Source organism: Vicugna pacos, chromosome 30 (genome assembly GCF_048564905.1).
Source record: "Vicugna pacos chromosome 30, VicPac4, whole genome shotgun sequence".
Taxonomy (NCBI): domain Eukaryota; kingdom Metazoa; phylum Chordata; class Mammalia; order Artiodactyla; family Camelidae; genus Vicugna; species Vicugna pacos.
Genome location: NC_133016.1, coordinates 698095 through 711768, shown reverse-complemented (window position 1 = coordinate 711768; position 13674 = coordinate 698095). Strand labels below are relative to the sequence as shown.

Below are 13674 nucleotides of genomic sequence, written 5' to 3'. Positions count from 1 at the left end.
GGCACGAGTCAGGCCAGCCCTTTGCCTGCCCCTGCCCCCCGGGGGCCCCCTTCCTGCCCACTCTGCAGACATTCTTGGAAAGCTGGTTTCGAGCAGAGGGCACCTGTCCGCCACTCACATATGGGCAGAAACATGAGAAATCCACCAAGCTTTGTTTCCCAATGCCGACTTCCTCAGCCTGGCCCCTCAGACGCTGTCGCCTTAGGGAGACAGGAAAGCCACTGATAAAAACGGCTATGTACACGAGCATTTCTGACACTGCCCAGTAGTCTACGTATTCATACACTCTGACTCTTATTAGACAGAAAGGTATTGGCCTCATATCTAAAACTCTGAATAAATGCCCAGACTTATGGCTCTTCTTCCCCAGCACATAAGCCAAATGTCAGCTTCAGACTCATTTTCTCCTTTTGATTTTCTGTCTTGAAACATAACATAGAAAATAAAACAAAACAGAAGCAGTGCAGCTGCCGTAACCTCGTGGCACGCTTGGCTAAAACTGATATCACAGCGGCATCCAGGGTGATTCTCACCCTGCTCGTTGCCTAATTCACCTTCTCAGAGTGACGTTGATGGAAAATTCCTTTCAAATGGATGGCTTTTTATGCTGAATCAATTTGGTTTGTAAGAAAAAGAAATGCAATCCGACAGCTGGATGAAGCAGCTTTGCCAAGAGCGTCACTATTTAGAAAATGTTCCTCCCTGTTGCTCCCATTTCTATTATTGAGAAAATTTTCTGCCCGAAGATGCGTTTCTTTGTGAGTTATAGTGACTGTCTCACTCGCAAGAAAGACCAGCCGGAGTTGTCGGAGCATCCCCCATGCCCGTGGGCCAACTGGCCCCCCACCTCCCGCCCCTTGGGGCCCAGGGTCCCCCCGCCCTCCTGCTCCTCTGGGCTCCCCTCCAGCCCCACCCCGGCCGCTGGGCGGGGGCCTGCAGACTGGCCCTCCGATGTGCCCTGAAGCCAAAGCCTTTGGAAGCAAAGGTTCCCTGTTTGCCTCCTGGTCTCAGCCAGTGGTTCCTCTTGTCATAATCACAGGCCCGGCACAGTCCCACCGAAGTCAGTAACCAAGTGGTCAATCACCTGGCTGTTGTCACTGAGAAGCACAAGTTTTGATGACGAAACTGTCTTATTTTAAGGCAACTTCTGAGCCGGGCCCTCAGAGCACCATGTGCCCGGGAAACGCCGTCTAGCCGCGGTCTCCACTGCTCCCTAGTGTCTGCCTGCGTCCAGCCACAGTGCCAGCCTCTCCCAGCCCTCGGCAGGGAGGGCGGGCACGTGGAGGCCAGGGTGCTGCAGGATTTGAGCTCGGTTCCCAGTAGCTCCACAGTTAACCACTCAGTGACTGACTTTGTGGGACTGCACGAGGTGGGTGATTATGGCAGGCGCTAACCACAGGTTTGCAGGTTATTCTCTCATAAGAGGGAGCGGAGGAGGCCTCTCCTTCATACGGAAACTGAGTGGAAGGCATCTCTGAGCCGAGTTAGAGGAGGGAGCCACACAGTCCTTTGCTGGGTCTCTGGGGACACTGAGACGCCGCTAACCCCGTGGGCTCACGTCTGAGGAGTGACGAAGGCAGCACCGGCACTAACGCGCTGCGAGTCCTGGCGCGTTCCCAGTCTGCTGCTTCCCCGGCTAGCCGCCTTTTCTAGTCGAATCCACATCACCGGGCCATTGCTTGAAAACAGACATGGGCTTAAGCTGTGGGTTCTCAGATCGTGGAACAAAGGGAAAGGTCTAAGCTGCAGGTGACTAAATGCGGTGGGGTCCTGGAGTGGGAAAAGGATGTGGAAAAAACGAGGGAAACTAACAAACCACGGGCCCCTGTTTACATTGGTGTATCAACACCAGCGCACTAACTGTAACACATACGTCATGACAACACAGAACGTTACCGAGAAAGGGCGCTGCGTGGGGAAGCTTGTGCTCTCTGCCATCTCTGCGCCCAGCTTCTCTGTAAATCTGAAACCGCTGAAGCACAAATGTTTTTAATTCTGATATAATCCAGTTTTTCTGTGAAAACCATAAATCTTGACTTTCTCTCATGTTTTTTCTTTCCCATCCTGTAGATCCTTCGCACGTTAGTGAAGACTCACGGGTAACAGGCCTGAGAGAAAGCAAACTGGGACTTAGAACAATTCAGAAAGATGAGCTGCGTGCTCGGCAGTGTCTCCGGCCCCGACGCCGAGCGCCGTGTGAGTGGAGCAGGGCCCCTGGTGGTGTGGTCTCCTGTGCGCCCCTCCTTCTGACGGTGCTGGTCTGGGGAGCAACACAGGGAGCAGGTGCGCGGTGTGGCCAGCCCCTCGCCAGGCTGCTAGGGTCGTGGGCAGATGCTTGTGACCGAAGCGACGGGTGGTCAGGGCCCTCCTCACGTCTGCCTCGCCTCCGCTTACTGAATTAAAAAAAACTAACTTGAAATAATCGTAAAATAAGATGCCTAAGAACTTGGTGAGTCCCTCCGCCCAAAGATGCGCTTCTTTGCGGTGCTTCTTTGGGAACTCCAACGGCCGCGTGCCTCCGTGTCTCCAGAAGCCTCGGTGGCCAGGCCAAGAGGAGCGCGCGTACACGGCACACGCTACGTGCTGGGCCGCCGCTGAGGGACGTCGCGGGGAAGCTCACGTTTTCATCACGCCGACGTGAGCACGGCGCCAGCCCCTGGGCTCCCTGTCGCTCGCTGAGTCATCCTTACTCTTTCACTCTTTAAGCGCGTGGAGGGAACCGCGGGAAAGCAGGTAAATGGACCGAGGACAAATCTGATGTTTCCCGTACGGTCCAAAATTCCGTCTTGGCCACAGATTCGGTGAAGGCTGACGTTTCTGTCTCGGGCAAGCGCAGTTTCCTGTGAGCGCGGGCCTCCGCGGGCCGGGGGCAGAGGGCTCGGCGGGGGGCGGGGGGCGGGGCGGTCTCCGCCTCCCGCGTGGCCCCTCCCCCGGGGGAGGCGCTGTGGCCGCCTCACCCTGCAGCCTCTTTCCACTAAGTCCGTTTCCGCACAGGGCTTATGCATTTTCAATTTTATTCTTTGCAGTGAAGTTTAAAAGAGAAAAGTTCCCCTCCATGAAGTTTTATTTTTACAAGTTTATTCCTTCTGAATCTAAAGATAAAAAATGAACATAAATACAAAACAAACAGACTCACAGACAGACTACAAACTCGTGGTTGCCAAGGGGGAGGGCGTGGGAAGGGACAGGCGGGGAGGTCGAAATTTGTAGATACTGACAGGCATATGCAGAAGAGATAAACAAGATTGTACTGTACAGCACAGGAACATGCATACAAGATCCTGTGTTAGCTCACAGCGAAAAAGAATGTGACAATGAATATATGTCTGTTCGTGTAGAACTGAAAAATTGTGCTCTACACTGGAAATTGACACAACACTGTAAACTGACTATAGCTCAATAAAAAAAAGTAAAAAAAAGTTTTTTCCTTCCAAGTTCGATGTTATTCCTGTTCATTGTAGAAAATGTGGCAAATGTCAATAAATACAACATGTGAAGGTCGCCCGGGGCCCCACTGCTGTTGATGTTTCCTGCTGACATGTTTGTGCGTCTCATTCCAGCCTTTCTGGATGGACTCAGACACACCTGGGGGGTGGGATGACACCGTGCTGGCCCTGCGGTTTTGTGTCTTGCTTCAGGACTGTAGTTTGGAGACATGGGGTTCTGCCTGGCTGACTGCGTACTGGCTGATCTGTGGGGCCTTCGCAGCACTGGTATCCCCGGGGTTGCACCACCGCCATGCAGGTTGTGATTTCGTGTAGGTTCCAAGACAAGGTGACTCTCCCAGGGAGGTGGAAAATATGCTTGTGTGGCTCCCACAGGGCTGGCCAGACAATGAATAAAATAAAACAAAACAAAATTAAATTAAATGAAAGAAAATAAAATTAGAGAGCAGTGGTCTGCTGCGTTTCTTGGAACACGCTTCTAATGTCCCTACTCTTTCAGGATGAAATACTGAAGCTCAGATATTTAAAAGGAAACTGCATCTCTGTCCATAGGTTTTTTTTTTTTTCAAATTTTATAAATATGTTTAATGATAGTGTTTCTGTCCATTGGCAGCTGAGTCGACACTTGCAAACATGCGTCGTAATAGGCACGCCTTGCCTGCTATTTACATGGGACATCGTTTTGAACCAGTATAGCCTCTTGCGACAGAAGCTATTCACCCAACTTTCCCAGTGCCTGCAGTTTTATTTTGTTGATCTTGAACTTCTCACACCATCATTTCTTTAATCTTAGGAAGGAGAGAGCTGTTAACATATTACAGTTCAGTATTACACTGAAGATCCTTTGGTGCTAACCATATTCCACCATCATCTTGGTTTTGATTGAGAACAAGTGGGCGCCTGACTGGAGGCCGACAGGCAGCAGGGCGAAGCTCACCTGGCTGGGGGTCTGAGCTGGGGTGAGCGGCCAACAGCCTCCATTCTGGTGCACGCTGCCTCCGTGTAACGCAGCAGGCATTTATACGTTTCAGTGGACAGAATCAAAAGGGCATCTGAATTTGTTCCAGGCAATTTCTCCTTTTGTTTTTCTTAATTCATGAGTATTAATATTCTTTAATACGGATTTTTTTATCTTGAGATTTTTTTTTTAATGGAGGGAGCTCTGCTTCCCTGCTTTCTGGAGTGTGGAGCATTATTGAACCCTAAGTAACAAAATGCTCACAGAGTGTATTGGCAACTTTTTATGAAGGGGTGAGGCAGGAGGGTGTGGTGGTTCTCCAGGAAGAGTGGACGTTCCTGTAATTCCAAGGCCATGATGGAACAGCAACCCAGTCCAGTGACTGTAATGGCAGTGTGATGCCCTGTCCTGCAATCCTCTCCCATTAGGCAGACTGACGTGGGCATGACACTCGCCTACAAATATCTGAGCCAAGAAACGAAGGGCTGGCAGTGCCGCCGGAGGCCTCGGGCAGGAAGGACCCGTGCACGTTGCCGGAGTCACCGCACGTGTGCCGAGTGCCTGTGCAGGGTCCGGTGCTTCATTCTCACTCAGGTCTTTTGAAGTCGGTTCTGTCGTCATGCCCATCCTTCAGGTAAGGACGCTGATACTCAGATGCTCATACTCACTTTAAACTTGCTCAAGTCCACGGGCAGGTAAACGGGAGAGAAGAGATTAAAACCCAGATGGTTCACTCTCGAACATTCACTCTTACACGATGAGCTATGTTAATTCCTAAAGTTTAATAAGGCATCACCTGCCTTAAAATATGTTTGAAAAAAGGTCTGTCATACTCTTAAATAGGTGTTCAGTTTCTACAAAAATGTTTGCCAAGTTTTCAGTAGGAAGAGTAGATAGTATTAATAAAAAATACATTTAAAAATAATAAACATCTGTATAGTGTGCTTTCAGAAAACAAACAAAATTGTTGGAAAAGGTAGTCACTGGAGCTGCTTCTTCCAGAGAGGAGAGGACAGAAGACAGAGAGGGGGTGGAGCTTGGGTTGGGGGTGGCCTCTGGCACCAGCTGCTTTTCTCCCTCCAAACGAGGGACACCTGGAGGATGGAAAATGCTGTGAGGCCTCTGCTTAAATGTCAGAAGTGCCTGGCATCAAGGGTGGCTGGCCACTGGAAGGCAACGTTGAAGGAATCTGACAGGCTGTTCTCCTGCTGGTCTTCAGGCTGGGGTGTCACCAGCTGACCGCCCCCTGGGTGTGGGTCCTGGGGTATTCATTCTAGGCCCCCTTCTGACTTTCGTAAGTGTGCCAACTTTATCCAAAAACTCACTTACAATGACTTGGTAAGTTTAGGCTATCTGAAAACTCCAAAGGGCTTAAGCACTTGGTTTATTCTATTTGACCATTAAAATAAAATCAGAAATACTCGAAGTCTAATCTAGGAAAACATTAAAAACTAATGTAGGAAATTAATGGGGAAAAGGTAGCATCCATGAAACAGCAGCAGCATACCCGAGAACACGGAGAACACGAGCAGGGCCAAACTCCGTTTCTGCTGCCCGCCGGGGCGTGGCGCTGTGGGGAGTCAGGAGGAAGAGGGGAGAGTTTCAGTTTAACAGCAGTGCCTATGAGCCTCTTCCATGACTCACTAGAGGAAACGAGATACGCTTCCTTTCTGGACAGAGTAAGCCAACTATACAGACAGCAAAATGAGTGAGAGACGTCCCCCAGAAGCTCTGGGGTTCAGAGGACAAACAACTGTCTGCCTGAGAGGTTCACCCGAGGCGTCCCCGGCAATGCGGCTGCTGGAGATTCTACCAACTGGGGCGTATCAATGGAGGTGGGGGTTTCAGGGGTCTGGAGGCTGGAACCTGAGACCCGGGCCCCTGCAGCTGGTGTCTGGTGGGGACCCCTCTTGGCTCACAGATTACGTGCTCCCACTGTGACCTCCCATGGCAGGAGGGTGGAGGGAGCTCGGGGGTCTCTTGATGAGGGCGCGAGTCCCACTGCGGGGGCTCCAGCCTCGTGACCTGGTCACTGGCAAAGCCCCCAGCTGTACAGCGCCACCTTGCGGGCCAGGTTTCAAGATGTGAATTTTCTGGGGAACACAAACATGCAGCCCAGTGCACAAGACATTCACGAATGTGACGGCATTTGAAAGGAAACTTAGCAGAGACGGGAGGCAGGCCTGAATGCTGCTCAGCTGGCCCCGGCACCTCCCTGACCATGTACCCCATGCTCTCCCTTCGGGTCACTGTCAGGCCCGTTCTGGGCCCAGACAATGTCGTGATGGATTAGTCCCGGCTCCCTCTTCTCACGGAGCATCAAGCGTTGGGGGCGGCAGAAATAAACAAGGAGGGGCGAGCACGCGGGAGGCGCAGAGGTGAGGGCGCCATCCTACAGGAGCTCAAGCATCCCTAAGGGCCGCCTGGAGGAAGAGGCGTGGGGTCAGCGGCGGGGGGGGGGGGGGGTGGGATGCAGACACGCAAGCTGGTCCCGGTCCGGGGGCCCTGCCTCCCTTTGAGAGCGAGCTCTGAGCTCCGGCCCTGGAGGGACGGAGGGGCAGGAGGACAAGCCCGAAGAGCGCGATGGGGCTTGTCAGCAGCACCAGGAACTCCGACACACCCGAGTCTCAGGGAAACATTTCACACCCAAGGGACGTGCTCCGCCTTCTCGTAGGAAGGCCCGGTCACCGCGTGGATGACGTGAGGCCGCAGGCACCAGGGGACGGAGGCTCGGACGCCCACCCACGACCCTGGACCCTCAAACGCTGGGCCCCAACACAGCCGGCTCATCTGGACCCGCTAGGGGCCCCAGCGCGACTGTAACAGAGGAGGGTCTCCGGGAAGAGCTGAGAACACGTGCAACCAGCCGGCCGGAGGCCGGGAGCGGGGGGCGCGCGGCGGGGGCCGGAGGCCGGGAGCGGGGGCGCGCGGCGGGGGCCGGAGGCCGGGAGCGGGGGCGCGCGGCGGGGGCCGGAGGCCGGGAGCGGGGGCGCGCGGCGGTGTGCGGTCCGACCCTCGGAGGCGGGCCTAGGCCCTGGCCTGGCTTCCTCCTGACTGACGCTAACACCGCCCAGTCGCACAGCATCTGGGCTGCGCAGACAGTACACGCTCGCTCATGAAATACCCGAAAGCCACGCACCGGACGTTTTAGATTTACGAAACGAAGGCCGGTCAGCATTTCTGCATCGACATAAAGGAGACAGTGGACGCATCTGTGCGCCCTTGGGCACAATTAAGACGAGCGTTAAACTCTGTGCCATGTAAACTTGCGCAGCTGTGAACAAAGCGTCGTGGAGACTGGACGGGACACTGAGCTCACTGACGGGACGCCGAGTAAATAATGACATCAGAGGAAATCAGAGCCCCACAGATGTCAGACAGAAGGAGGGTTCGCTTCACATCTTTACTGAGGTTTAAATTTCGTACCAGATGATCCACCCATTTCGAGTGTACAACTCGGTGGTTTCAATGTACTCAGAGTCATGCAGCCATCACCACTACCTAGTTCTAGAAGTTTCCTTCACCCCCAAAGGGACCCCATGTACAGTAGCATCCCACCCCTCACCTGACCCGCAGCCCAGCCCCAGGGATCACTAACCTTGCGTGTCTCCAAGGATTGGCTAATTCTGGACATTTCACACCAATGGAATCATAGAACACGTGGTCCAATAAATGTTATTTTTATTGTAATTTTAGTAGCTATCTGCCCACAGTAAGAAATTTTTATATTGCAGCCTAGATGGCTCTTCCGAACGACAAGCAATGGAAGAGAAGCTGGTTACAGTTGTCGAGATGCCTGGACCAGAGCAGGGAGGACACTCCGTCTCTGCTGTGTCTCCAGCAGTTCAGTTGTGAACGATGCTTCTGGCCACGGTGTCCCCACTGCCCACCCAGACCGAGAGACGGGCCCCTCATCCACTCAGTCGGCCTCCACAATTTCCACCATCAAGCATTACTCGTGCCCTGGGGACTGGCCTGTCTCTTCAGTTACGGTCAGCACACTCACCACACGCACGCCCTTCAGTGTCATGGTCTCCCCTACACAGTGACCCTGCAGCTGTTAAAGGGCAGCCCTTCGTGGAACTTACTGCATTGGTCCCATTTCAAAGACTGTCTCTTCTACTCCTTAGAGTTTAAAGTCAAAGAAATCCTAACCAATCTTGGGGGGGGGATCAAGAAAATCACATATTCTGATCAGCTTACAGTTTTAATTTTATTTAATTTTAATTTAATTTTATTTAGCAATCTTTATTTCATATGTATTTTGTTATCATTTCCCTTTTTTAGGACTACAGAACTCCTCTAATGCATCAGCTAAGAGAACAGTCACCACTGCGTATTCAATACGCTCTCTGTTCTCACAGTTCAGAGCAGAGATTTTGCTCAAAGGTGGCTTTACACACAGTCAGTTTATCATCCACGTGGAAGGTTACTGAATTATGGCAATAACTCATTTCCTTGGTAACACCTTTCCCTACTACTTACTCTGCAACCCCACGTCTGGAGTTGGTTTCATAGATAATATACCAACTTGTCAACCATCCAATTTGGGAAAAGTTTGTTTGTTTTAGGAAAGAGAACATTTCCAAGTCTGCTGAATCCAAATTGCTATGGCAAACGAGACGACTGGCGAACACCAGCAGGTGACTCTGAAGTAACCTGTGATGTGCTGCCTGTGAGTGTCTCTTGCCCAGCAGGTCACAGAAGCACCAAGGAAACACGGGCCCAGCCAGGCCTCCCCTGGTGTCGGCCCAGGAGGACCACCACCCTCTCTCCTGTGAAGGCGAAGGCGGGAGCCGCCTGCCTCTCTGGCTCCCCGCGCGTGGTTGGTGGAGCAGAGGCAGGCTCAGCCGAAACCTTCCTCCTGACACTGCTCTTCAGTAACATTGTAAATAACCACACACTGGGCCGCGGCAGCGTTTTCCAATGATAGTTTTTGGGTGAGGGGGACCTTTTTGCTTTTAAATAATTACAAAAAGATAACAGCCCCACCTTAAAATGACTTACTTGTCCCAGGCACTAGGCCAAATGCTTACAGTACATGATCCCATGACCATCCCATAAAAGCCCGATGGGGCAGGTGCTCCTGACCCATAAAACAGATGAGGAGACCAGGCTTCAAAAGGCCGGCGCACTCGGGACCCAGGCGCCAAGATGCAAGGTGAGGCCCCGCCCCACGCCCAGGCCCTTGAACATGCCAGCATCCTGCCCGCACAGGGAACGTGTACTGCTCTTGTGAGGGAAGGAAGTTTTCCTTGTTTTTCTTTTTTAAAGGAAAACACCAACAAGTGCCTTTTTGGGTCCTTCCTCAAATTACGTGTTTTTTTTCTCACTGAGTGTGTGACTTCCAGAGGTGGATGCGTAATCCCCGTAGCACATTTTATAAAGCTTTCAATGGCTAAGTTCTAAACGTTGAAAGTGACGCTCAGAAGTCGCTCCTGCCCTTCCAGGTCCTTGCTTTGCCCGAAAGAGACGCAGGGCTGGGCGCCCGTGTTCGGGTCTCCACGGGGCACTGGCCGCCCCACGGGACGGCGGCGGAGGCGCGGGGCTTTGAACAGAGATGTCTGTGACTGGGTGCCAGAAGTCCTGGCTTTTATTCTAGAAAACAGTGGTGGACACCTGTAATCAGGACCCACATTTCTGTGTCCACTGTCAAAAGACATCCAATCCTTTTCTTCTCAACTTGAACTAAGATTTTCACAATATGAAATTTTCATGGAAACTGCCTTCAGCATAATCAGTACAGGTAATTTATCTGATAAAAGAATGTCAACAGCAAGTACAGTATAATTTGTGTGGTGACAAATTGTTCCTGTCCTTCTCGGGAAGAAAGGGACACTGCTGTGCTCGGAGTGGATGAGGGCAGGGTCACGGAGAAGCACTTGAGTTTAATATACAGCCTCCAGAAACGTCACTGCATCCTTTCAGAGGGAGATGCAAATTACAGCTAATAAAGTTATTATAAATAATTGCGGCTTCTCGCCTGCACGTCCTGTGAGTGTGAGGTGGGAGAACAGGCAGCCATGAATGAGGGATGCTGTAAATTCAGAACTCACAGACATCTGAAGCAGCGCTCCTAATCGCCACTGAGTCAGAGGCGGGTGATGTCAGTTATGAAATCTGAGGTGCAGTCGCCTCAGGTCAGCTGGGAAGGTGAGAAACACAGCCTTCAGCACGTCTTCAAGACCTTCACATCTTCCCTCACATGGTGGCATCTTGCAGGAGGTGGGGAAGGTGCTTGCTCTCATATGATGATGGCTAGAAACAGAGGTGACCCTGGGTGATGGAGAGGACAGAGGGGGTCTACAACGTTTTGGGTACAATATCTCAAGATCAGGTGGGAGGCCTAGTCACTCCCATAGTGCTTGTTGGGAGCCCAGCAGCGGACATGCCACAACGGAGACCCCTGCTGCTGTGGCTGGTGATGAAGGCCAGGTGGCAGGTGGGAAATGACAGAAGACCCAGGAAGTGGAAAGGTATCTCATGTTCATGGATTGGAAGAATTAATACCTTCTATACCCAAAGCCTTCTATAGATTCGATGCAGTCCCTATCAAAATTCCAATGGCATTTTTCACAGAAATAGGAAAAAAAAAAAAACAAAATTCACATAGCACCACAAAAAACCCCAAATAGCCAAAGTAGTCTCAAAAAGGAAGAACAAAGCTGGAGGCATCACACTTTGTGATTTCAAACGATACTACAGAGCTGTACTAATCAAGACTGTGGTATTGGCACAAAAACAGACATGGATCAATGGAGCAAAATAGAGAGCCCAGAGATAAACCCGCACACGTATGGTCAGCTAAGCTTTGGCAAGAGTGTCCGGAACACACAATGGGGAAAAGAGAGTCTTTTCAGTGAATGGTGCTGGGAACACTGGATGTCCACATGCAAAAGAATGAAATTGGAAACTTACCCTACACCATAGGCAGAAATCAACTCAAAATGAATTAAAGACTTGAATGCAAGGCCTGAAACCATAAAACTCTATGAAGAAAACACCGGGAAAAGCTCTCTGCCATTGCTCCTAGCTGTGACTTACTGGGTACGACACCAAAAGCAGAGGCAACCAAAGCAAAAAGACACAGGTGGAGCTAAGATGCTTGTGCACGGCAAACGAAACAATCAGCAGAATGAAAAGGCAACTATGGAACGGGGGAAATGTGAGCAAGCCACACACCTGACGGGGTTAATATCCAGAATATACAGGGAACTCAGACCTAACTCAATAGTGAAAGTTGAATAATAATAACCCATTTTGAAAATGGGCAAAAAAGTGGAATAGACGTTTTCCCTAGATACATGAGTAGCCAACAAGCATATGAAAACATGCTCAACCTCAGTAGCCTTAAAGGAAATGCAATTCAAAACCACAGTGGGATGGCACGTCCCACCTACTAGGATAGCGTTACCCATTACTGGAAAGGCGACAGGCAACAAGAGCTGGAGAGGACACAGAGCCAAGGGAGCCCTTGCACACCTGTGGTGAAATGCAAGCTGATACGGCCATCGTGGGAAACAGCACGGAGGCTCTTCAACAAATTAAAAATCGCGCTGTCTCCTGACCCAGGATCCCACAACTGAGTATGTATCTGAAGGATAAGAAGTCAGTATCTTGAAGGAATTTCTGCTCCCCTGTTCACTGCAGTGTTCTCCACAAGAGCCAAGACGTGGAAACAACCTAAGTGTCTATCGACGGTGAATGGACAAGGAAAACATGATGCAACCCAGCCTTAACAAAGAAGGAGACCCATTTGCAACGACGTGGAACAGCCTCCTTGAGGGAGGATGCTGAGTGCAATGCACCGGATGGAGACAAACACTGTGGCCTCACTCACACGCCTTGTGATTCAAAGGCTGAGCTGAGGTTGCGCCCCAGCCACCGGCCTAAGGAGGACTTTGGTGACTTTTACTTCAATGGTGAGAGGCAGGTCAGAGGCAGATTCCTCCAAACCTCACACAGATGGAACAACCTGGCAACACCTGCTGTAGTTCTCTGCTCCACAGCAGCGTCACAAAAGCCACTTACGGCCGTTTCTGCTTCGTCTAAGAAAAATCCGGAAGGTACATATGCCTTAATCTCTCTCTCCAAAAATATGTGTCTGTATGTATAAATGCATAGTAAAATCTCATTGATATGATCCTGTTAATAGAAATGCTAGTTTTAGAAAATGAGCAGACTGATTTCCAAATTCTAACATAAAATGTTTTATACAAATAATGTACATTGTTCTGTGTATACATTCAGTATATAAAGTGTTATATATGGAATTTTCTGAACATAAAATGATAATGTGGTGGTAGCTGTCTTCCAAATTTTCAAGAGAATTTTGCGTCACTATTGAGAACACCCTATGTGGTATCTTGTGGGCTTCCACAGTTTGCAATAAATACAGTCTATGCGAACAATTTCATTTTAAGAATTCTGAAGTGATTAGCCTCATCTGCCTGAAGTGGTAGAGACAAAAATGAAACTTCAGCAAAAGACACCCTACTTCTAGAGCCACGTTAAAAGACTTTCCTTTTCTGTCATCATTGAGACTATGGTTTTGAGCCTAGAAAGATTCTCAAGCCTTCCAAGGAAAGGTGGAAAGACCTTGTCAGCCACAGAGCTGTTGATACGGAAGAGCCTTATTGATTCCAAATCCCAACCAGCCATATCGAGACTCCAAAGAGTGCAGTCTGATTCCAGTTTATTTATCCTTTAGCCAACACTTTGAAGCTCTCCACGAGAAGCCAGTAATTGCATTTTTTCCCATTTTGATAGAATAGTTGAAACATCTACGGTTCATTACAAAGCAGTAATTGAATGAATGGCTTAAAGGAATCTACGAACCCTCTAAGTACGCTGATGGAAGTGCACTTCAGCCTGACCCTAAACAACCAGAGGTTCTTTCTCAAGTTTTCAGGCTTCCTAGGGTGTGGCTGAAGCTGCAGGCGCCCAGTAAATGCTACATGTGCACACACCTCCTCCCATACGTGCTCACACACACATGCACCTGCTCACACACGCACAGACACACATGCTCACGCATGCACCTGCTTGCACACGCACACACAGGCACACGTGCTCACACATATTTTTGTGGTGGACTTAAACCCTTCTTTCCAAAACTGAGAAACCATAAGAAATGACTGCACAAAAACATTTTAGTTTTTAATTATGAACCTGTTACAGTTAATGTGAGAGCATTGTGTGGTGAATTGAATAAAAACCTTATTCTATTGTAGGCACATTTTTCTCCTTTATAAGGAAACAAGGCATTAT

The 13674-nt window shown here is 50.2% G+C and overlaps 1 long non-coding RNA gene across 1 annotated transcript; it reads left to right on the top strand.

Annotated features, from left to right (window-relative positions):
• Window positions 1-4897: 4897 nt before the first annotated feature.
• Window positions 4898-12802, top strand: LOC140690488 (uncharacterized). Its single transcript, XR_012065797.1, has 3 exons — window positions 4898-5038; window positions 8139-8396; window positions 8692-12802. It is a non-coding gene; the product is annotated as an uncharacterized lncRNA (long non-coding RNA).
• Window positions 12803-13674: the final 872 nt, after the last annotated feature.